Below are 23,549 nucleotides of genomic sequence, written 5' to 3'. Positions count from 1 at the left end.
CTTAATGAGATTTCGCACGGGGAGCTTGAGTGTAGTGCGTGGATAGAAATAAATTTTTCTTTTATCTAAGGAACAGAGTTACAAAAGGAAAAGGATGGCATAAGACTCAGTTTTAAGACACAAAGAAATGTGCAGCACACCCTTTTCATTATTATTCTTCGTGTGCAAGTAAGCAACCTTGATTATGGTGCGAGTTCCGTCATCTCTTCTCCAGTGGCGCATCATCCTGGGCATCTTCTTCTACACTTGCATGTTAGGCGAGTCCAAGGTGTACTTTCGGCAACATTGAATATTGAACTGACTTCATGTTGAAACCTGCTTTCTTTGCTATGCTCCTGTGGAAGCAGTGTTCTCTATTCCCGTTTACATGCTCCAAGCATCCACCATTACAATCTCTGATACGATTGCTTACAAGATGGTGGAAGGAACTCGACGCGTCACGCTTACAAGAAAGAAGATATTTGTCACATGTGAGATAATATCCTCATCTCTGCTCACAATAGGCACCGAAATCTTATCTGATGGGGTGTTTAATTTCCGATCAAAGGTAGGCTGAATATACGTAACCTCTCAAATATGGCGCTCACAACATATCATCGCAGATATTGTTTGTAATATCTTTTGCGTGTGATTCTGTGTGCTCGAGCAGATTGTCCATTATCAGCGATCGAAACGCGTCCAAGCGCAAAAGGTAGACTGCCACCAACGGGATGCTACCACAAAAAATCTTCATGCTATAACGCAAGACGACGTTTGCTCCTCTCAAGACGTGATGTCCAGAGCGTTTACCGAATACACTTCATAGCTGTGTGCCGTCAAAGCAAGCCAGGCGAACATAGCTCCAGTACGAGTATGTCATTCGCCCGTGGCAGCCGCTTTTGGTCCGCGTTCGTTTCGTCCTTTCATCCGAAAACAACGAATACGAATAAATATACGTCGACAGTAAATATACTAATTACGTCGACAGTCCTGGTATACGCGATAATGATTTTACTCACTTCTAGCGCGACATATAAGCTAATAATGTTGATGCTTATACAGCATTTCTACTGATCGACTGACAAGCATAGCGGAATTTTTGACATAGCAATGCATACGGATCGATTACCGAGTGCCCTCTCGTTTAATTTGCATCATCTCAGCTCAAATCATGAGATCATATCTGTGGCCAGAGTGAGCTACAAACACGGAGCATACGTGTAATATAACTCAGCATCACTTTGTGTCCTATGTATGCGCATCAATACTTGCAGCCAATGCACATGCAAGAACAATTAATGTTGCAAACGCACACATGTTTCTCATACGGCGGTGCACCGCTGTCAGCGCGCAACATAACAAGGATGAAGGAATCACATCGTAATGAATCGCATGGCGCCGATGGTATTCAAGATCGATACCACAAATGAACCGTCTGTTCTGCAGCAGCAGCAGCAGCGGCAAAGACCAAGATACTTGTGACACCATAGCTTTCTTCCTCTTGCCTTCCAAGAGGCATCGGCGTAATCTTACCGACGCCTATGAAGAAGGAAGGAAGAATGAACAGGGCCAGATATAATATGCAATTTGTTCCACCGGATCGCACATCAGCACATTAAATATTCCATTACCCACGAGATCAGGAGGTAGACATATGCATTGCCTCACCTTCGTTATCCCAGGAAGCATCACTTTATACTTTCCTTGCGTTACCCATAAGTAAGGTCTTATGCGTGGCTCCCCATAACGGCGCGCTTGGTTACGTGATGCTCATAGCACGCTTCAGAGCGCATCGTCATCGACACGCGCTAATGGCGGCAGCTTGCCAGGAAATGGCCGATCTCGTTGGCTATGTCTTAAGAAGAGGGAGCATGTTACGAATGATTCAGTGCCTCGTCGATGAGAGCTCGGGGGAGATTAATGTCGAAAACCTGCAAACATTTGGTGCAGGCCGGGGAAAGGTTGCTATGTCGAGCCGTGAGGGAGACTACGGGTGAACGTTACTTCTGTTGAAGTCGAAACTATGGTGACTGCCACGCAACGTGCTTACATGCAATGAGCCACGTAACTAGGTTACGTATATCGTCTTTATAATACGTACCATAGAAGCAGTTACATAAAATCAGGTACCACGAGGCGTACTAAAGATTTGGAGCGCAAAAGTGGTCCTGGAATCCACTGCCGGCGTTTCAAGTGAAAAAATGAAAATAAAAAGCGCAATGGTTTGAGCTATCGCTCTTCGGTTTGAAATGGACGCTGCTTCGACTTCGTTAACGACGACGACATTTCGACATTGCTAAAACTCTGGATACATCGAATCCCAACCATGGACACACGCACACGCACACACATAAATAGGATGATGATGTGGTGGGTCAGTCACCGCTGCTATGGCGGTACACTGTCCCATTGCTCTTGCGGAAGGGATGAGAAAGGGATGATGACGGAAAAGTGTCCTATTAGAGTTCGTTCATTATACCCAACCATGGATTGTACCCAACCACCTCTTTGGACCATTCCCAGGATACAGGACTTCCTGTCTTTAGCCGTGTCACACCCTCTCAATGCTGGTATAGGCATAGCTGGGTGTATCACGCCAGCTGCATAGCTCTGCTTTCGGTTTGGTAGCGCCAGCCTCATGTGCTAATAGCTAGCATCCCATGAATGCAGAACAGCAGTTTCTTTTTATTATTTTATTTTTGTGACCAACCTTTCTGCACCTTGTTTACATAGCCTCCCCCCCCCACACACACACATACATTCCGTCCTGCAAGCACAGGGGAGTAAAAGAGCTCGCAGCGAGCAAAACCTCGACAGGAGCTCAAACTACAATCGCGGCGGACACGTCTCGTATCAGGTTCCCACCGTAACTCCCCGTTCGTGAAATGCCAACTAGCCGACATATCTCCTTACAGACGACGGAGTAAGTATTACACAACATAGAAAACTAATCAATCAGTTGAGAGAGGAAGAGGGGGGGTTGAGTTGTGAAAAGAGCGGTAGAAATGCGCCCTATAGGGCGACGTTGCTCGCAACTGTTCAACAAAGACGCAACACAAACACTGCGCTCGCGCGCTCAACTCATTTTACCGTCCCTCGCCCCCTCTCCCCAAAATTAATCGCTGCCACGAGTTATTACGAGACCAAGCGAATAATCTCGCTTCGCTTCTATAATTTACAAAACATCAAAGAGGCTACCATAAACATGCCTGCAACATCGCAGCAGTAAACAGCAGAAACAAACATGGAGAACACATAAAACCGCGGGAGCTGCTGCTGCTGCTGCTGCTGCCTCGCATCAAAACAGTGCGCGCACAAAAGGGGTGAGGGGAGGGGGGGAAGGACTTTTCCTCGACGCTGCTGAATTAATGTTGGCAGTTAATATTAATAAAGCATTATCAGCGAACAGCAACAAAGCAATTAAAATGCTTTTATCACGTACATAACACGCAGTGTCGCGCTGGCCGAGGTGAATAAATTCTCGTTTAGAAACAGCAGCAAAAGTAAGTAATGATTATGGCAGCAGCCGCCAATGGGAACAAGTTATAGCACGTCGCAAACTCTGTAACAATGACTGTGCGCTCGAAAGCTTACGTTCCGTGCCTACCTTTTATCCATTGTGTTGTTTAGGAGAGCCTGTGCACCATTACGATCCTGGCTGTGCCGCGCGCCCTGCAGAGCCCCTGATTTATTTAGCTCGAGCGCTCGCCCTTTGGGTGCATTAACGGGCTACGGCACAAAATGTCACAGGCCACGGAACAAAAGCCAATACGTACAGGTCTGGACAAAGGTTTACGGAACACGCGAGCGGTGTGTGCGACACCCTATAGTTTAAGAATACGGCCATCGTTGATTATGTAGCCACCTACACAGAAAGAGGTACAGACCTTAGGATACCCTTAAGGCACGTTTCCACTGCCGGGCGCCCGCTCACGTTGCTTGAAACAGCGACCGGTGAACGGCAAGAGTGTCCACACTTAAAGCACCCGACGGTCACCGTAATGTCGAGGTATCTCTACGAGAGCGAGACTTGCGCCACTTCCACCTCAGTCTGTCCGACCAGCTGCTCAGCTGTTTCAGGCAAGCGGACAGACGCCTTGCTCTCCTTCGCAACGACTTTTTGGTCATCATCCGTCCGATGGTGTCAGTCGCGCAAGGAGCGACTGCTTGAACAGTGCCGGAGAACGGCCCTCCGGAGCATAGGTGGGCATTTTCCTGCGGCCTCACTCATCCTCACCTCACGAAGCACGGACTTTATCAGCCTCACTCACACTCACCAAATTTTCCTCACCAGTAACTTAACCTCAGTCGCCCTCACCCTCACATTCCATTTCAAATTTTTCCCTCACGAACCTCACTGCAGGGCATCGGGATCCCGAAAGGCCTCACCATCCTCATCCTCACGTGCCCTCACCTCATGAGGCTATTCACGACCCTCATGGCCTCACGTATCTTCACCTCATGAGGGCTCTCATGGCCTCAGGAGTCCTCATCCTCACGTGCCCTCACCTCATGAGGGCCCTCATGTCCTCACGGCGCCTCACGTACTTTCGCTTAATGAGGACCCACATGGCCTCACGTGTCCTCATCCTCACGTGCCCTCACCTCATAAGGGCCCTCATGGCCTCACGTACCTTCACCTCATGAGGACCCACATGGCCTCATGTGTCTTCAAGTCACTAGGGAACACGTGAGCCTCAGAAGAACTTTCCGTCATGTTCACATGAGACGTCGGCGTTTATCTACTGTGTCGGTAGTTGATACTAATGATACTGCGCGGCATTAAACTGTTTACAGGGTTTCGTGCTGTGCATGGGTAAATGTGCTGACAGTTGTTACTGTCACAGTGAGTGTTAGTGTTCGGCATCAGTAAAGTGGAGCCCGAAATACTACAGTGCAGATATACCGTTACGGAAATGATCGGGTGGTGGCGGAGAATAGTGCTTGAAGAGATCCTGTACTCGATTCTCAGAACCGTATGACGCTGCTGCCAGAATCGGAGGATACGCTCACAGCTGAAGTGTTTGGGCACAACGATGGTACTTAATCGCACCTGCAATCAGGTCGTGCCTTTTTGTTGTTGTTATTTCTTCTCCTTCTTTTACATTTCAAAGGCGCGCTACAGTCACGGGGATTCCAGTTTTCCTGGCTTCGTTTTGAGGAGACAAAGAACGAAAACGAACGAAAACGAAAGAACGAAAAACAGACGACGCACACAAACTCTCAATTTCAACGTCTGTTTCTCGTCTCTTCCCCAGTCTCGGGTTTTTCATCATAGATCTTTTTTATTGTTATTTGTTTGTTCTGCTTTGTTAGTTCCTTCCTTAGTACTTCCTTCATTATTGCTGTCGTACAGACTTTGGAGGAGTCCGGTAAAGGCTGCTTTATATTGAGCTTTATGCTGTTAAGAACAAGAGATGTCAAAATAAAAAGAAAGCCTCGTTACATTCCCAGCAGCGGTAACATTTGTTTAAAAAGATAATACAAAAACACCGCACATGGCACCTTTGGCACGGCACAGCACGCGTGTGTCCAGTCACAATCATTTGAGATTAGTGAAGGAAAGCAGCTGCACGCGCTTTCGAAAACGCGGTACAGGGCCTCTCCAAACGAGGCTGCTATTCCAGTAAACAGGCAGAAAAACGAATCCACCAGAGGTAGTGTGGCGCTGAAAACGCGACTTCGAAATCGTGTTCCCTATTCTCGGGGTTTTATCGTATGCAACAAAATAACGTGACCGCCTAAGGGAGTCATGACTTATCTGTAAGGTCACTAATGAAAAAATCGCATGCCCCTTTGAAGTGAGATTCTTCATCATAGCCTTCATACAAGGTGGTCCACTAACCCTGATAGAAATTCATAGTAAAAAACGTAGGCCCTGGAGAGACATGCGATGAAGGGATTTTTTTTCTGCCAGTAACTTTTGTCACATATTTGTAATATTTTTATTTAATTTTATTTCAAGTTAATTTCTTGAATTGAACTCCGAAATTTCCTAAGGCATCTAACGTATGCTTTGCGGAAATGGGTTCCCCGTAGTCATTTTACTAAGTATAGCGAATAACCCCACTCGTAATGCAATGGCAATTGCCGAAATAAATTCGCCGAAAATCGTGGAAATGAGAGCCCTTGGCACCGCCTTATTTTTTGACGGCTCGAAGTTTGAGCGCAAAGCTGCGAAGAAAGGATGTTACACTGACACGCCACACGAGGGGGAAAGGGTGACAAACCCAACCCGCAGAAGAGTTCCGCTGCCAGGTATCAGCTTTGCCCACGTCAGTTTCAGGGTCGCGCTCTTTTTCCTTTATTTCGTGTTTTGCTCAGTGTGTTTGTTTGCGGCAGTGTGTTTGTGTGTTTGTCGGCAGTTTTCACTATGACCGCTGATAGCGGTCTCGTAGTTTTTCTGCACCACCTTATTGTAATGAACCTGCGTATGTGTGTGTGTAAGAGAGAGAGAGAGAGAGAGTGAGTTGAACGCACCGAACGCCTGTCAGCTCTCGTCTTTTTTCAATTCGTTTGTTTCAACATGCTACGGATTTCTTCACATTCAACACACTTCCTGTGTACTTTAATTAGGTTATCATTAGCGTAAAAGCGTTCGAAGCGTTCGCCATCTGCTGCAATGCACAGGTGGGCTCTCCGAATTGTATCTTCCACGGACCTCTTTATTTCGGATCTGGAAAGCGACGAGCAGAAAGCAGTGATTTCCCCTGCTGGGCAGCCAGCGATCATGGTTCGCTTTTGTATACTTCGTCTTTGACGGGACCTCAGAGGTAAAAGTCCATCTGCGTGAAGTCAGGAGACCTGGCGGGCCATGACACTGGACCAAATCGGCCAGCCCACTTCTCCCGGAACATGTGACGGAGCAGCTGTACTGCACGCCGCGCGCTGTGAGGTGGAGCCCCATCGTGCTGAAACCACACGCGGGTCTGTTCAGCAAGAGGCAGGTCATCAATAAAGCTGAACACGGCGTCTAAAATTACAGTAGCGGTTGGCATTTTGGGGTTCCCTTGAAAAAGATTGGCCCAATAATGGCTCCGTTATAAATCCCGGCCCATACATTCAATCCCCACTCGTATTGAAGCTTGCAGTCCCGTAGTCAGTGTGGGTTTGTTTGGCTCCAATAATGCGCGTTGTGGCGATTCACTTGAGCGCTATGGCAGAAATGGGCCTCATCAGCCCAAATGACCCTATTCACAAAGTTTCCGCTTTCCTGGGTCCGACATCGGATCCAGTTACAGAAATCCAGCCGTTTCTGGTTGTCGCCCGCCTGGAAATGTTGATGAAGGCTCACGTGGTACGGGTGGAGTTTGTGCTTGTGTAGTAGCCTCAGCACACTTGACTTTGATGTCTGTACTCACTTTGCCAGGGTGCGGAGACTTTACGTGGAAATCATCTCCTACTTCTTTCAGGGCCTGGTCTGTCTGTGTCGACTCACTGGCAGAGATTGGGTGTGACCGGCTCTGGGTACCGGAATGGAAACTTCCTGTTGTGGGCAGTCTCACAAATGCACGCCTTATAGTACAAGAGCTCACCACCCTAGTTCCTGGAAGCATTTCACTGTATTTGAGGACTGCTCTGTCATAGGCCATACCTGCAGCCCCCAGAGCAATGATCATCCTTGTTTTTTCTTGGTTGGAATACACGGTGCTAGCCATCGCTGCCGTTTACTTGTTCACTGCATTCACAGACACCGGAGTGCAAAACGGTCCAAAAATGTATTTCTTTCCCAACCTGTGAACACGTCGGGTGACCTCATTTTTGATAAGATAGCTCTGATTCCCGCACTGACCGCGGGTGTTTGTTCCGTGGGTAAGGATTGTAACCCTTTCCCCCCTCGTGTGGCGTGTCAATGTAACCTCCTTTCTTCGCAGCTTTGAGCTCAAACTTAGAGCCGTCAAAAAAGAGGCGGAGCCAAGAGCTCAGTCTCCACGAATTTTCGACGAATTTATTTCGGCAATTGCCATTGCATTACGAGTGCGATTATGTGCTATACTGAGAAAAATGACCACACGGAACCCATTTCCGCAAAGAAAACGTCAGGTTGCCTTGGAAAATTTCGGAGTTCAATTCTAGAAATTAACTTTCCGTCAATTAAAATGAAATAAAAATGTTACCAATATGTGGCAAAAGTTATTGGCAGAAAAAAAATCCCTTGACCGTATGTCTCTCCGGGGCCAACGTTTTTTTACATGAATTTCTATCATGGTTGGTGGACCACCCTGTATATGGAGGAATGAAACCTAAGAACGGAACATGGCGATCCTCGAAGATCTTCGAATTTCCATTGGCCTTCACGCAGAGTGATGTCATCTGCCGCACACCTTCTCCAAGCGAGGGGATACAGTGGCTTCCCCTTCATCCGTGAGGCTCTTCACGAATGGACCCATGGCCTCATCCGTGAGGTTCCTCACGAAAGGCCTCACGGCCTCAACCGTGAAGTCTCTCACAAAGAGTCTCACGGCCTCATCGGTGAGGTTCTTCACAAAGGGCCTCACGGCCTCATCGGTCAGGCTCCTCACAAAGGGCCTCACGGCCTCATCGGTGAGGTTCTTCACAAAGGGCCTCACGGCCTCATCTGTGAGGCTCCTCCCGGAATACGTTGTACCCTCACGTATTGATGGCCTCACGACGACTGGCCTCATGAGGGCACTCACGGTGGGCCTCATGAGGGACAATGCCTCACGACTGTCCTCATGAGGAACTTTCAGCCTGGTCTGGCCTCACTCATCCTCACCTCATCGTCGTGAGGTGAGGGTGAGGCGTCCTCATGAGGGTCCTCATGAGTGAGGCCGCCCAGCTATGCTCCGGAGTCCTCCAAGTGGCGTTTCTGTCGTTGCGGGCGCCGTTCCGGGCTCCGGTCCCGCAGTGGGAACGCGCCTTTATAATGTCACGGTTCTACGCCGCCGGTTGCGGTGAAATACAGAGGGAAAAAAAACCCATCTTTTCACAGGAACAGTTTCTCCTGCAAGCCTTGCAGCCAAAACTTGAAAAAAATCAATATTCAACAACGGCGTTTTGAAATAACGTATTTTTGCGCCGCGATCGAATATGATCACCGTGCTGTACCCCTAAACTTTTTCTTTTCTTTTTTTTTTAGTCCGCGGAAAATGCACCGTCAGAGTTGTGGCTGATGATTTTTCCCATGGCGACCTACAACTATAGATAGAGACACACGGCTGGACATACGACAATTGCCTATGAGAGAGGCGGGACAAGGATGGGTTACAGTATTGGCCTCTAGATGCGCCACTTAGCATTATTGGGCAGACGAAATGACTTGTCCTTTATCATCATTAGTGAGCGGATTTTTAGGCACTAACACGGGGTGTTATTGTACATACTTGAGTGCATAGCACGCAGTATGCCGATCATCATCGCGGATGATATCGCTCTATCTCCCGATAAGCCGAGAAAAAGGGCGCACACCATTTTATGTATCACCTTTCCTTCCAATCGGAAGATAAAACGGTACGATTCTGAAGGTTGGTTGGCCTAGAACGATTTATGCAACGAAGAGCGCTACCTGTTGGTGCCTAAAAATACGCTCTCTAATCGTCATCATTGCCATCGTCGTTCGTCTGCTACGTGATCAGCTGCGTGCCATCCACGTGCGACCCTCCTTTTCGTCGAAAACACAGTCAGGTCGAAACTCATTAATAATAATAATAATGGTATACTGTGATGTCACACGTAAGGTTTGTCTGTCCAGTGTGGCGACATGTTGCACGTGCCGCAGGGTAGGACTGCGGATAATTTCGACCACATAGGAGTCTTTAACATGCGCCGCAAACCTCCCACACGAGGTGCTGGAAACAAACATGTCTATGACCCACCACATATTGCCGCTGTTTCGGCAAATCACGTGATAAAGAATCGTGCCAACCAGCGCCAAATCCCATAGCGAAACGGTGACTGCAGGAACTACAACGATGGTGCTGGGAACCTTGTGTATGTCCAGATTTCTGGCCATAGTAGCAGGCTGTTGTTAGAATCTTACACGATTCTAATACAAAAGGGCCCTGCCCGTTTGCACTATCATCATCATCATCATCATCATCATCATCATCATCATCATCATCATCAACATCAACATCAACATCATGATGATGATGATGATGATGATGAACGAAGCATGCACTAGACGTTCACCTATTCGTCGGGAAAACATCAACCTCTATGCGTTTTTCGTTTAATCTTTTTAACAATCATCATTCAACAACTCTTTCCAACTCAATAACAACAATTAAATGCGCCCTTAATGTAAGCCTGGCTACCGCTACTGCCTACGGAAATGCGCGTAGCAGCCGGCGAGCAATTAACACTGAGCTACATAGATTCTACCAGAGCTTGCGTGGTCAGGAAAATGCAGCAGCGAAAACAGGTGCAGCCGCAATTGACCATTAGCGAGCACTTTCGTTGAGTCGATTACCGAATGCCTCTTAACATCCCGCGAACACATCGCAGACGTCGCTCGGCCATTATTCATAAGAGGGAAGATCGTGCCATCCACTCAAGCACCCGCGTTCGCTCACATTTTAAAGGAGTGTATAGATTGGAAGGTGAAGTTAAGTTGTCCCACGCGTTAAGTTGTTCCATATTAATTATCTCGCCGAAAATAATGACGCTACCTTTGGTTTTGCTGTTCTTGTTTTTGTGTTGATGGGCTGCAATTTATACCGTTTAGAATCAATGTCCCGTGCCTCCAGCTGAAAACAAAAAGAGGACGACGTGATTAATAATATGATTTGACAACTGATATTATTTGTATAGTGGAATACAAAGTGGCATCATAAAAACACATATCGAAAGAGAGATAGATACAAGGTTGATGATGTACACAGGAAGGAACGAGAACCGCGATCGAAACGTAATCTGCGCGATTTAGTTTCTTGCAACTTGCTTGAGTTTAAAATAACTGCACGCTCTCTTACTCTATTACGGTGTTTCATTTTGAACAACTTTGACACGTATTCTCATGAAAACCGTGTTGATTTCCAAAAATCTCGGGACGTCGTGCACTCTTAAAAAAAAGGTGTACTTTAACTCCTTTCCTTACCACATATATAACTCCCTTTTGGAGAGTGCAATTACTACCAAAAAAGGAGTCTCCTCACTCCCTTTAGGGAGTGGGTGTTACGCTCTAACCCCCTACTGGAGAGTAATATTACTCTCCGGTAGGGAGAAAGGTGTTACGCTACTCCCTTGTGGGAGTTAGGAGATTCCTTTTTGAGAGTAATTGTACTCTCCAAAAAGGGAGTTATATATGTGGCAAGAAAAAGGAGTTAAAGTACTCCCTTTTTTTAAGAGTGTTTCCAGAGGTAGCGAGGGATGGTGAAACTATGAACAGGTATGTCTGCATATAATATTCAACGGTCTACATCGGATGTTCATTCCTATTTTTTGTTATTCGGTGTTAGCGCCGCGAAGCAACTGTGGCTTTGAGCGGTGTACAGACGTGAACGCCGATGAAGGGAGGACAGTCAGGGAGGAGTATAGGGTATACCGGGGGGTTAGGGCGCGGCTTCGTCTGGATACTCTACCGGAAAACCCAGGAAAAACCCTCAGACGGCACAACCGTTGGTATAGCATTCGAACTCAGTACCTCCCAGTCTTCGGCACGACCTTGGCTATTACCAACGAGCAGGCGCTTTTACCGGCTCGTCCATGCGGCTGGTCATTCCTTCGAAACGTGTCCCCACGATTGCATCCCGCGATACGAGGTTGGCCCAATACGTCATTTACTTCTGCTTGGCGTAATTTCAAGTTAGATTGCATGTATTTAGGTTTCATAGAATTCACTTTCGTTCATTATCAAATTTAAGTTTCCTTTTTTGTGGTTTTTTTTTTTTTTTTACCCTAAAGTCAGACCGGAACAGGAACAGCATTCGCACACTATTTCGCCATCATCTATTCTACAATCTCAGTCGCATTCAGTTGAAAGCTTGATCGCTTCATCGCTGCGCATTACATTTTTTTTTTTTTTTCATTCTTCTTTATTCTACATAAGGGGATTTGATTGCTCGCGCTAGAACGGGAGTTGGCGCCTTTAGTCCATAGCGGATATTAAAACATAATAATAAATTGAGTTTACTGATTCGTAAAAAGAAGCCATTCTCTGCGGCTCAAATTTAAATTTAAATTTCAGTCGGAATACGAAAGAGCCAATCTCCGTGGAATTGCGAAACATGTTATCACAATATAAACGACTTGAGTCTTGTGCTGGCAAATGCATTGGTGGAACAATATTCATTTGATTTCGAATCACGCTATGATTTATACATTGTCCAAGATTGGCAATTTGCTTGGAAGATTAGCTCGGAGATGGCGGTTTTCAAACGAGAAGTCATTAGCGGAGATAACATTGATTCTACGGGAATCACCGAGATAACTATTGAAGGACGCAAAACATTTATCAAATGTGAATGCTTGTGAAGAAGGAATTAGCTGAACCTTTGATACTGCACTTAATGCCCATCGACTGACAAACTTGCACGAACGAATCTATTCAGATTGCGACAAATGCGAAACAGTACAAACATCTATTGAATTTTGTGACTCGTTCAAATTACTTAGAGGAGCATTCCTTGTGCACGACCCTATTTGTACGTAATGGGTATCTTTAATATTTTCTGAATGATTCAGTCGCTGCTCAGCGCAATGCAACAACGCAGTGGTACACCACAAGTGTGATGCACCCGCCTGCTCGCGTTGCATCCACATTAATGTTTAACACAATCAAAACGGGTGGGCCCACGCTGAGGCGAGGAAAAACGAGACGAGACCGCTTTATAGTTATAGCATCTTTACTTTCCTAGCCGTACAACATCGCACCATGTGTGACAGGCTCACCCTTTCGACGTGGCTTGCAAACTGTTCTGGCTGACAGGCCTTCGTTGACGACGGCACTCTGGGCGATGGTGTCGGTCGCACCACGTTGGTGTTCAGTTCAGATCCGAGGACGCAGACATGTCGGCTGGGACGCAGGGCCTGGTCGGCGTTGTTCCGGGAGGCGGTTAGTGTCAACCGGCGAACAGGCGATCTCAGAGCTCCCAGTCGTCAGGAGATGTTTTCTCGTTCGTTGTCGGGTCTCCTCTGTCCACCGTCAAAGCTCTTCCTTAACGCGAAGGCTCGGTCCCTTTGTTTCTCGCTCGCCTGCTTGTTTCCCTTCGAGCACACCGCACATATGGTTTTCATTCGGCTCGAAGTACGCGCCCCTTTGATGCCGCCGTCAGGTGCCACCGTGTCGCCGGAGGTGATGGGGTCCTCTAATTGCTCCCAGACGCGGAGCCTTGTCGCGTCGCTTGCTCCTTTGTACGTCACCTGGTCTGCATTACCTGACCCACCCAGCATATTGTTCATGTCCCACGTTCACCAGAAGGGTACGTCACATCCGCTCACTCTCGGAGAAGAATTTTGTTACAATAAACAAAATTCGCTTGTCTTTCGCCACTCAAAGATCACCACACAATTGGAGCACAGCCGTAGATGCCCATACACACTTTGCGATGTTTTGCACGAGTGCAGTGTCACTCTTCTTACAAAAATACTATTATGGCACTGTCCCGTAGTTATCCGGATTTGATTACACACCTAAAGAAAACGTACTCAAAAAACATGTACAAATATTATCTCTAAAGTCTAGAACCTAAGATGCAGTTTTTTTTTTCGTTTTTTTTTTTCTCTTCATTTAGTGCTTCTCGAACAGGTCCGCAGTTATGGGACGTCGGGCACGGGTCCGCGACTCCGCAGTGCATATCCTGCGGTTGGTATAGCTACGCTAGAAGACGTGCGTGGGGCATGTTGCACCTCGAAGCTCAGGGCTTCTTCTAACAGAGCCTGCTCTAGTGTCTCCGAGGAGATGTCAGGGTAAGGGCAGTGATGAAAGTTAGGCGAGATCACGGGCATAGAACACCGAGGAGGTGGATTGTCGGCCACAGTGGAATCCGCTTTTTGGTCTTTATCGAAAGGATCATGAGCGAGCTTGAGTCTATCGGCGTGCACTGTCTTGTCCTCGCCCCGCTTAACGTCTCGAATTTTGAAGGTTACTTCAGACAGCCTTTCAACGATGCGAAATGGTCCGCTCCACTTCGGCGCCAATTTGCTGCTCAGTCCCGCCGTTCCTGCCTCTATTCGCAGAAACACCCGATCACCCGGTCTGTAGCTTATGTCACCAGCTTTCTTGTCGTGACGTACTTTCCTACGGCTCGCGGCCTCCGTGAGCGCCGCGGCTGCGACTTTGTGCGCGATTGACATGCGTTGTACGAGCTCTTCTCTGTAGTTTTCGAGGGTACCGTAGTTAATCCTCGTAGCCTGAAAAGCCGCCCCCGGCACCACGGCTTCCCTCCCGTGAAGTAGGAAGAAAGGACTTTCCCTCGTACCTTCATGGGGAGTCGTATTATACGCGAAAAGTGCGAAGGGAAGCCAAAGGTCCCAGTCCCTTTGGTCGCGCGAGACGTAGTGGGAGAGCATTTTAATCACTGTCTGGTTAAGACGCTCGACCGCTCCATTACACTGGGGGTGGTAAGCCGTCGTCTGGAGTTTCTTCACTCCCAGGAGTGCATACACTTCGCTCATTATTTTTCCTGTGAAATTGCTACCTTGGTCTGTCAACAGCTGCCTAATCACTCCGTGACGCAAAACGACTCCTTCGACAAATACTCGAGCCACGGTTTCAGCCCTCTGATCCGGCATCGGGAAAGCCTCCGCGTAGCGTGTCAAATGGTCCACGAAGACCAAAATGTATTTGTTTCCCGAGGTAGTTACTGGCAGAGGACCCACAATATCCATCGCGGCCCGTTCAAAGGGGTAACGCAGCTCCTGAAAGATTTGCATACGTGCTCGCTTGCGCGCGCTGTTGTCCTTTCTACAGCCGCATGATTCACATGCTCGAGAGCACTCCGTCCGCGGTTCTCTGCCATACCGACGCGCTATTCACTAATCCCATGGGCATCCTTTTCCATTGGTAGTGACCAGAAGGGGTGTTGAAGGCAGTTTTTTCTTTGTCCCCCTCATCCATTTCCAGCTGCCAGTAACCGGAAGTCATGTCTACCACAGTGAAAAACTTCGCGTTTCCAAGCTGTGACAGTGTTTCTTGGATATTGGGAAGGGGATAAGGGTCTACTCTAGTGACTTTGTTTAGATCTCTAAAGTCAACTACAAAACGATAGGATCCGTCCGGTTTTTGTACAAGTAACGCAGGGGCTCCCCACGGTGAAGTAGAGTGTTCTATCACCTCGTTCTGGAGCAATTCGTCTACCTGTCTGTCCATTTCATCACGTTTTGCATATGGTATACGATACGCTTTACGGTATACGGGACGGTCGTCGGTGGTCGAAATTCGGTGTTTTACTGCGCTGCAATGTCCGATATCTGTCGCACTCCACGAGAAAGCCTCCCCGTAAGCCTTGATAAGGTCCGTGAGCCTCCGACGCCTAAGCTCGGGAATGTGTGCGAGATCAAACTTGCTAGCAATATCTACCTCGCTGACCGCGTTGCAATCAGAATCCCGTGAAACCAGCGGCTCAGCGATCTCTACGTCAGCCAGAGTACCCATCATCTTTCCCTTTGGGAGTTTGATTTCCTGCAACGTGGCATTCACTACTCGTATAGGAGCAACTCCGCCCTTCTGTAGTTTAACAAGAGCTGGGGCCACAACAACGCCGGAGGTTAGTGCTACGTCGGAAGTATCTACAATCGCGAGCTGACCCTCCCTTGTCGGCGTTACGACCCTTCCCGTCACAATCGACTCGGTCATAGGCGGAAGGTGACACGTTCTAACCAGGCGCACCCTAGCTGTAGTTTCTGAGACAGGACTGATTTCCGTCGCATCCGGTTCCCCGTATCGCGTCCAATTTACTATGGGTATTTGCTCACTTCCCATTTTTAAAACGCCTTTGCTTAACAATAAATCTGCTCCCTGTTCGCGGAGGATATCCTGTCCAATGAGACATTCAGTGGGAAATGAAATTTGGTCGTCGCATACGAAACAGTGAGGTCTGAGACTGCTGTCGCAAAAACGAAGCGGGACCCGATAGCAGCCGACAGTCCTGAGTTTATCTCCCGTTATGCCTATTAAAGTACGGCCACTGTTCACCGCATGGTACTTATCCTTCCATCTTTTGTCTATTCGTTCGAGAGCGCTTTCTTTCATAAGGCTGACTTTCGAGCCCGTGTCGATGAGACATCTCATCTTAACGCCCCCTATATGACATTCCACAATAGGGCTCGTCTCTCCGCAGAAATTAACAACAATTGTCTCGGATTCCCCTCCGTTGCGGATACCCGGAAGGGACGTGACTAGTTTCCCGGCTGAGCGCCTCGCGTGTTCGTACCTCTGTGATGCTCTTCCTCCCGTGACTCTATCTCACGACCCTCGGTCACCCGTCCCCTATACCGCTGCGGGCAGTTGCGGGCGAAAGGTCCCTTTTGGCCGCAAGTGTAACATTCTCCGCGGCTTCGCCGAAGAGTGGAGCGTGGCGGCATATCGCGGTTCTGGAGCGCGAGCGAAGCCTCGAGCATTCTTTCCAGCCGATCAAGTCGCAACTTAACGTCCTCCGTTTCGCTGTTTTCAGTTCGGCGTACTGCAGTTTGACAGTCCGCTACGGTCCTTTCGTGCGTCTCCTCTTTTACCGCTATTTCCACCGCGGTCTCGAAGCTTTCCGGGTCGCGGGATAGTGTAAAGCGTCGCACAGGATCCTTTAATCCTTTCAAAAAATGCGTTAACAACTGCCCAGCTAACAGTTCCCGTGCAATTTTCGTTTTCTGCTCGGCGCCCTCTCCCACGTATTCTTCCAAAGTTGCGTTGCCAAGGCAGCGAAGCCTGGACGCAAAAGACCGCACATCCTCCTCAGTGCTCTGTTTTGCCGACATGAATTTCTGTAATTTCACATGTACAGGCTCTGTATCGAAGCGCTTCTTAGCAAGGGATTTGAACTCTGCGAAAGATTTTGCCTGACTGACCTCTTCCTCTTGCCACGCAAACCCATATGCAGCTCCTACCATTTTGCAACGAGCGATGCCTATGAGTTGGCTATCTTGCCAACCTCCCATTTTGCCAACCTGCTCCAGAATGCGCAGGAAATCTTCCAAGCTTGGCCCCAAACTATCTCCCGTAAATGCGGGAACCATGCCCCCTAGTGCTAACACACCTGCGCCTACATTATTCGGGCTAACCACGGGCTGTGCCATAGCGAATCGTTTTTCCTCTCGTGTGAGGGTACACTGGTCTCACACTTTTCCTCAGCGATTTCTCACACAGGGATCCCACCGCTGCCACCACTTTAATGTGATGCACCCGCCTGCTCGCGTTGCATCCACATTAATGTTTAACACAATCAAAACGGGTGGGCCCACGCTGAGGCGAGGAAAAACGAGACGAGACCGCTTTACAGTTATAGCATCTTTACTTTCCTAGCCGTACAACATCGCACCATGTGTGACAGGCTCACCCTTTCGACGTGGCTTGCAAACTGTTCTGGCTGACAGGCCTTCGTTGACGACGGCACTCTGGGCGATGGTGTCGGTCGCACCACGTTGGTGTTCAGTTCAGATCCGAGGACGCAGACATGTCGGCTGGGACGCAGGGCCTGGTCGGCGTTGTTCCGGGAGGCGGTTAGTGTCAACCGGCGAACAGGCGATCTCAGAGCTCCCAGTCGTCAGGAGATGTTTTCTCGTTCGTTGTCGGGTCTCCTCTGTCCACCGTCAAAGCTCTTCCTTAACGCGAAGGCTCGGTCCCTTTGTTTCTCGCTCGCCTGCTTGTTTCCCTTCGAGCACACCGCACATATGGTTTTCATTCGGCTCGAAGTACGCGCCCCTTTGATGCCGCCGTCAGGTGCCACCGTGTCGCCGGAGGTGATGGGGTCCTCTAATTGCTCCCAGACGCGGAGCCTTGTCGCGTCGCTTGCTCCTTTGTACGTCACCTGGTCTGCATTACCTGACCCACCCAGCATATTGTTCATGTCCCACGTTCACCAGAAGGGTACGTCACACAAGCAATGTAATATAGAATGTTCTGTTGGGTACACGGTTGCCTAAAATCGCCTGTGAGAACTTCGCCGTCCCATATTACCTCTGTTGCACTTGAAAGTGTTGTGCCAATGTTGTATTTAGGGTGGACCATATGCTGCACATGTTTCTTGCTCGAAAGAAGCAGCCTTGCAACAGCTGGAGATTTGAGATGGGATAAACCACGGAGTGCTGATCTGAGGCAGCCGTTTTCCCTCAGTCCATGTTGCCTTCCCGTATTGCTCACATAATCATACACGATTAATTAATACTTTAACATGGTTGTAAGCCAGTCGCGTCAACTATTACACTCTTACAGGCGTACGTGGTGGTGATAGCGAGAGGGCTTGCCGTTGTCGGCCTCACAGAGGTGGGCAACGTCACGACTGACGCCCTGGGGGGAATGTGCGTCCTGGGCCGACTTCTAAGGGAACTGTGCCGACATATGTCTGAAACCGTCAGAGAAAAACCTAAAAAAAAAACAGACAGCGCAGCCGGCACCGGGATTCGAACCCGGGTACCTACCTGGGGTTTCAGTGTCGGGAAAATTGATTCTGTTCACGTGGCTCCAATAGCGAAGGGCAGCAACATCAACGAAGAGATAAAAGAACATGATGGCCATAAAACGGACACGTGTCAGAGGTTTCTGGCGCACGTCAAAAGAACCCCAGGTGGTCCTAATTAGCCGCAGTCCTACTCTGCGGCACGTGCAACCCCCCATGCCGCCACACTGCGCAGACAAACCTTACGTGTAACATGACAGTACCATTACATTGGGCTATATCGCGCCCGCTTTGTCACAAAAAGTTCATACGCAAGGACACCAATAGGAAATCATGTTTGTACTGCTCACCTGGTATGTTACTGTACTCAAAGCAGGCGTTCCACCTGTGTCCAGATTATACACCCGTGACAACAAAGTTCTCTACAACATGCAAGTTTCTCCCAACAGCCTATGGTTCTCGCTACGACCGTGCAGTTTCCCTCTTGTCGGATTGTCAGGCGAAGTTAGTGTCTGTCCAAAGGGGACTATACCTCCGTAGGTAGTTCTCCTGCTTGACGAAAATATACACATAAAGCTGTGAAGATTTTCAGGAAAGGCATTACTCTACGCAGTCTTGTTCCGTTGCATGGCGACGACAAGCACGAACAGCAATCCTTAACGTGATGTGATTTTACAGGCAGCATTTGGTATTCCACTAGTTGTAATTTTAGTCCTAGTTTGTTGAGACGGTCAAAATGGGGCTCAGTCCATGTGACTAGACTTCCGCTTCGATGCCAATACATAAATGAAGCTGTGAAGATTTTCACGAAAGGAATTCCTCTTATATTGTTCCCAGTCCGACCGCACATATTTCTGCTGGTCTAGATTAATTAGTGATGATGATGATGGTGATGTGATAAAGAAAAAAAATGGGGATGTGGAAAATGGGATGGATGTACGACAAAGTCGAACTGGCTACCCCAATACGCTTACATACTGTTCCGAATTAGCGAAACGAAGTAACGGGGACCACGACTGCTCGCCTTCTTGCCCAACGAAAACCAACAAGTGATCCCGTGACAAGTTATTCCCGTGATCACGCGCCCTACTCAGTTCCTCCTTCTCCTTTCACCCCCCCCCCTCCCCAACACATACAGAAATTACAAACGGATGAGAGAGCTAAAATGATGGAGTTCAACATGTACTTCAAAAGTTTCGACTAACTGAATGTAAAATGTCGGAATCGCTGGGGGCAGAAACATCACACATTCAGCGAGTCATATGTCCATAAGCCCGGTTGTATGTGGAATATCTTCAAGTGACCTCACCGCCTTGTCGGACGACGGAGGACCTAACGATTTCGCGGTGTCGAAGGCTCGGGAGTCCACACGAGAGAGCCTCGCCTCAAAAACCCTTCGAGCATAAACGTATTTCCGAGACCTGAGAAGGATGTGCTCTACGTTCTCTACAACCGCCACGCTCACTACAGTTCGGAGAGTCTCGCTTTCCCAGTTTGAAGAGAAGGCGTGCGCTGTACGGTGCATTGAGCCGTATAGCCTATGTAGGACAGTCGTCGTTTGTCGCGTGAATGAAGGTCTAGATTAAGTAAAGAAAGTAAGAACGATTTGTTTGTCGTAATAAATACTTCTCTAACGTTTTTCTTTGTGTGTGTGTAACCTGCACGTAACTGGAATCATCTTCCCTCGTCGCTGATACTCATCTCGGATCCTCAAAAGTTTCCCCGTTGTTTGCTTTCTTACTGCCTTGGACGTAATGAATAATGCCTTGTGTATCGTTACGTTAGCTGTAGTTGTGTACGTTAGTTACTCCAAGCCATACCGAACTGTACTGCCATTGCCATACTTTTGTGCGTTATTTAATGCCCTTCATAAGGCCCATGAGGCACCGCAATAAATAAATAATTAATTAATTAAGAGCCGTGCGAGACGTTTCAACAGACAGAATTCAACACACCCCGGAAAGCCAAACGTCCAGGAACCTCCTGACGAAACCTTTCGTGGCGCTGCCCTGCGAGGACCATGAATATTGTATAGTCTACACAGGTTCCGCTGTAGCTTCCATAATCGGGTTACTCTGACGAAAAGCACAAACTATAAGGAGTCAACGAGGACAACATCCTGTTAGCGTCGATAAAGCCATTACTACGTGATCGGATTAATTATAATTAAACGACCTTTTTTCTTCCTTGCCCGCTGAAAAGGAAGCCCCCTTCTCATAGTTCCTAAAATAAAGCAAACTTTACGAGGCCATTCGTTGCATTGTTAAACCTGCGAAAGGAAGAGTCATTGGTAATCCATCGCTATTGGTTGCTTCCTTGACGGCCATTTGTAGCCGAAGAGGCGACTGGTGCACCTGAGTTTATCTTACGTAACTCTTACATTATACAGGAAATGCGTAGCAATATTTGAAACAGAATTATTGCTGCTCATTCGCGAAACCGCAGGCAGTAAACTTACTTCGCTGCGACGGAAACTGTCAGGCAAAAAAAAGTCCAGCACTTGCTAGTGAATAAGCAATCCGTGCCATACCACCAGAATCGAGACTTTAAAACAGCGTGCGCTAGCGCTCTGGTGTCCCAAAGGAATAAGGCGTCGTCATTGCGCATGCGCAGATCCCACACAGTGTTTTGCACAATGCGCAGTGATGATTCCTCACCTCATAACGGTGACAAATCGGACGAGGCTCACCCCTTGCGGCCCCAAAGCGTTCGGGGACGATGTTCTAAAGCTTCCTAATATCAATACGACATTTCTTTCCCTTCGATTGCGGGTGAGGTTATAGGGCACACGTACTGTGCGAAGCTACAGGTCACTGAAAGCATTAAGAAAACATGAATAAGCAACGACTAGCGCATGCGCCAACCATGGGATCTAACAAGCCTAAGCTACCACAACACCGCCTACACGGCAGAAAGGCCGACACCAAAAACTTTTCTTGACGCTTCTCTGCATAGTTCGTCGTCAATTCCTCATGGGAATTCTTCACCCTAATCCCTAATGTAAGCTGGTTCTTTCTTCTAAACCTTTTTATGCTCTTCATTTCTTTCCTGTATTGTTTGTTTTTTTCCTAAGGCGACGATAGAGGGCATGACGGTAGCAAAAAAAGAAAAGAAAAGAAATCGAAAAAGTCTCCAAAGAGGGCCTACTCAATATCTTCATCTTTTGCAAAGAAATTTTAAGGAATAGCGAACAAAAAAAGGGAAAAAAAGAGTCCAGCCCAGCAGAGGATGTCTGTCAGCCAATCAAAAAACGATACTTCGACCCCTCTATCCTTATTAATGGATCACCGGGTCGATATCTTTTAACAAGACGCAACGGCATAGGGCGGTTTCTTAATGTACGCGTTGCTATATTCCACCTAGCATACTGTCGGCACCCCCAATTAAGAGGACGAAGTTTTTTAAGTTTTTTCTTTTTTTTTTCATTCTTCCTTCCTGCGAGGTCTCTCTGCTGCATGTGGGATTTATTCTGCCGTCTTCTTCTTTTCTTTTTCTTAAATGATACGCGAATGTACAGGAGAGTGTCAGAAAGATTGCGGTGGAGAGTTTATGCTGGTGCGGTTTGAGAAAAGCCTCAATGGCTATAGGAGTAGGCCATCGCCGGGCAAGTAGAACATACGTTGAAAAGAGACGGTACTAAATACTCAAACGTATTCAGCGTACAGCAGAAACTTCGGCACGGACGTGTTGAAAGCATAGTAATGCGAAGATAGCCTGTACATCGAGGTAATACAAGACAACTGATTGTGGACCATCATCACAAGTGAACTTTTTGGAGCGCATAGTTGTGAATTACACGCTGGTGCTAGGAGGTGAATGCAAATATTCTTTTGGTTGTGCCCCTTTGACTTTCCCAGTTGAAGATCACAGATTTAGTAGCTCTGTGCCATCACACTTCATGGTCCTTCCTCACACTGCCTGACACACTGTCGAACAAAATATTGAATGTCTTTGTGTGTGTTTTTTTTTCTCGGTTTTGGTGGACCCCATCCAATCCGAACTTCAAGTCAAACGAAATTTTGGTTCTTCAATGCATATTCCTCGACCACCACCACCGTTACGTTTCCGACTTGCTGAACGCGTTCACCACAACTACGTCTCTGGCATCTGCCTCACTATGGAACTCTAGCAAGCATGCTATTCTTCGTGACATTTCGAGAGCCTGCACTCTCCGTTCCCCATACTGAACACAACGTAGCAACACAACTCTGATCTCAGCTAGCTCTTCAAGTTCAATTGAACGAAGAAAACATATTCGGTTTCTGCCTTTTTTTTTTAAACCCCAATGCCAAAGAGGAGACTCGTTTCCCAATACCCCACCCTCGCAACCGTTCGACAATAATTCCCGGCGTATACGGAACGGAAGGAAATGCGCAGTGCGTTCGCTCGCAAAAGGTTGTCCCTACACATGGTCGTCATTGGAATACCCTCAAAACGTACGGTCATACTCTGGGAGCAGTAAAGGAACAAGGATGGGAACGACACGGGTGGAATACGGAAGAAGCCAGCTTCCTTTTTTTTCGTTTGTCGCTGACATGACCGCTAAGAGCAAACGGGCATAGATGCTACAGATGCTCGTAGCATCCGGGATTGTTATTTTTTATTTATTTTTTATTTTGTTCGGAGCTGGAAGGGGAAGGAAGGGGAAGGGGAAGCTGGAAGGGGTGGAAGGGGCCGGAACATAAGCGATGCAGGACAGACTCTCTGGTATTTGTTGGGTCCTGGCTGGGTGAGGCCTGCGTGAAGCAATGGAGGAGGAAGTATTTTCGGTGTTCTTGGAGTTTGGCTAGTTTATACGACTTCCAATCGTTATGTGTATAGAGATAGTACGGTGCGTTTCTGCTAGACGGAGAGATGCAGTGAGACTGGGTCTTATTCGCAGGAAGGAGGATATGCAAAATATTGTGTTAAGTGGGAAGTCTGAGTTTAGTGCTTTGTCACCGGTTAATGGGTTGTATACGTGCCGTTTTCACAGTTTCCGGTTTGGTGGCAAAAACGACATCCGGTTTCACAGCAAACACGCTCTGCGCCAACCACTGTGCCGATTGACACAGTTATCGC

The 23,549-nt window shown here is 47.9% G+C and overlaps 1 protein-coding gene and 1 long non-coding RNA gene across 3 annotated transcripts in view; one reads left to right on the top strand and one right to left on the bottom strand.

The window, feature by feature from the left end:
• Positions 1-23,549, top strand: part of LOC135388851 (hemicentin-1-like) — a 381,823-nt gene that overhangs the window by 173,962 nt on the left and 184,312 nt on the right. The window lies entirely within an intron of this gene.
• Positions 10,610-23,549, bottom strand: part of LOC135388853 (uncharacterized) — a 203,483-nt gene continuing 190,543 nt past the window's right edge. Inside the window, exon 3 of the long non-coding RNA XR_010421522.1 lies at positions 10,610-10,688. This is a non-coding gene — a long non-coding RNA (uncharacterized LOC135388853). The remainder of the gene's footprint in view (positions 10,689-23,549) is intronic.

This window comes from Ornithodoros turicata, chromosome 3 (genome assembly GCF_037126465.1).
Source record: "Ornithodoros turicata isolate Travis chromosome 3, ASM3712646v1, whole genome shotgun sequence".
Taxonomy (NCBI): domain Eukaryota; kingdom Metazoa; phylum Arthropoda; class Arachnida; order Ixodida; family Argasidae; genus Ornithodoros; species Ornithodoros turicata.
Note: the sequence above shows the minus strand (reverse complement) of the source record. Positions and strands in the feature narration are given on the sequence as shown.